Source organism: Echinops telfairi, unplaced genomic scaffold, assembly GCF_000313985.2.
Source record: "Echinops telfairi isolate 266 unplaced genomic scaffold, ASM31398v2 ScPeMD7_7413;HRSCAF=8451, whole genome shotgun sequence".
Lineage (NCBI taxonomy): Eukaryota > Metazoa > Chordata > Mammalia > Afrosoricida > Tenrecidae > Echinops > Echinops telfairi.
Window position 1 is genome coordinate 1,641,865 of NW_022111313.1, and position 1,969 is coordinate 1,643,833.

At 60.3% G+C, this 1,969-nt stretch overlaps 1 protein-coding gene across 2 annotated transcripts in view; it reads right to left on the reverse strand.

Annotated features, from left to right (window-relative positions):
- The window catches only part of RBM38 (RNA binding motif protein 38), a 16,518-nt gene that overhangs the window by 11,433 nt on the left and 3,116 nt on the right, over positions 1-1,969 (reverse strand). The gene's annotated exons all lie outside the window — the stretch shown is intronic.

A 1,969-nucleotide genomic window follows, 5' to 3' on the forward strand; every position in this document is an offset into this window, starting at 1 on the left:
GTGCTCAACTGACACGGAGTGAACAGTTCTAGGAACGGTCTCTTCATGCTCACACCGCACTGAGGGGCCACGGACTGCGTCTTCCCACCACCCCAAGTCCCCTCCCTGGGCCGAGGGTGCCACTTGGCCCCGGAGGGCTAAGATGTTCTTGCAATGGCCCCATGGTGCTTCACAGACACTGCACAGGGGGCTCTGCTTGGGGAGAGGGTCCCAAACCATCATCGGCCTTGGGGGTGCCGAGAGAGAGAGGTGACCTCAGAGCCCCAACTCTGCCTCCCCACCCCCAAGTCTGAGCTGAGGACACTGCTCCGTCACCCTGGACCTCTCTGACAAATTCCGTGAGCCCTCAGGACGGCACGGCAGGGTGGTCCCAACACGGTCTCCACTACACAAGCACGGAGGGTAAGGACTGGGCCTACCCTTGAATGTGGGCTGGCCCCGATGGGCTGGCCTATCACAAGAGCACTCCCTAATGGCTAGGACCTTGTCTCTCGTCCCCACACTGGTCAGAGGAGAGCTTGCCACTACAGGCACTGAGCCTAAGCAAGCCCCCAAAGACAACACGGGTGAGGGGCTGCACCCAGAGTAGCAGGTGATCCATCAAAAAACACCCAGGCAAGGCTGCACATGTCACCAGGGTCAGAGGAGCCTCAGGTGCCACCCGCTGGTGTCCTGGTGGGAACAGACACCCTCAGACCCAGGGAGCTCCTTGCAGGTCAGACCCAAGTAGGGCCTAGTCCTGTAACTCTCCAAACTGCTGCCCTGCAGGTTCTAAGTGCCCCACTGGCCAGCAGAGGGAAGTATGTCTGCCACTTTCTCCCACGGTGACCAAGCAGGACTGAGGGGCTGGCACAGCAACTGGCCACCAGCCAGGAACGCCTGCTCCAAACCCCCAGCCTGGCCACACGCACGGCTCTGTGACGGAGACGGGCCAGGCTGAATGAGGTCCCCATAGATTCCACTCAACATTATTAACAGGGCAAAGGGCACCCCAGGAAACAGCCAAGTCTCCAAGTTCCACAGCAGCTCTGCTCCAGAGCCTGGGCCTGAAGCCTTTAGGGCTAATGACAGCTTATGGTCAGGGGACCAGAAAGCCTAGGGCAAGTTCAACCACCTAGAAGAGGGGTTAACAGCCCCAGGGTCCGAGCTGCTGGGCATCCAGCCCCCACCGTGCCTGAGCCAACACGGGCCGGGCCTCCAGGCCAGCCCACAGCCGATCACGCTGACTGCCCAATCAGGCCAAGCGCTGAGCCAATTGTGTGCAAAGACAAAAGGGACGCTGACGGTCCAACTCTCTGGTCAGGCGGCGGGCCTGAACAGAAAGCTGACCAAGTGGCCTGGCTCTGGCCACATCAACACACCCAGGGGGCCCTCCTGCCACCCTGGGGGTCTCTGGAAAGTGGTCCCAGAGAGAGCATGATTCAGGCGGCTTCAGTCCAGTGACCTTTGGAAACAGGTAGACAGTCCCTCTGGCCCCTTGTCCCCATTTGCCCCCAGCCCTTGGCAACCAGCCCGCTGATTTGGGGTGTGTCCCAGGAGGGCTGACTTACAACACACGGTCCCCAGGAGTGATTGGTGGTGCTACACTGCATGCCCCCAGGAGCCCTGGTGGCCCAGTGGTTACACGCTGGGAGACTGACTGCAAGGTCAGCAGTTTGAAACCACCAGTTGGTGTGTGGGAGGAAGAGGGAGCCTTGTACTCCTGTAGAGAGTCCCAGGCTGGGAAACCCACAGGGGCAGTTCCACCCTGTCCACCTCTGCGGGCTGCTGTGACAAGGGACAACTTGGTAGGGCGGGGCTGGGACAGCACCTGTCTCACCTGCTGGGCTCTACCTTCTGGTTGTCACTCTACCTCTCACATAAGGGAATGAGGGGCTCTAGAAGTGCAGGATCGACCCAGGCAGTTAAGTGGCAGACCCAGGATTCGAACCCGGAGCTGTAGACTGCAGACAACAAGTACTGGAGCCCC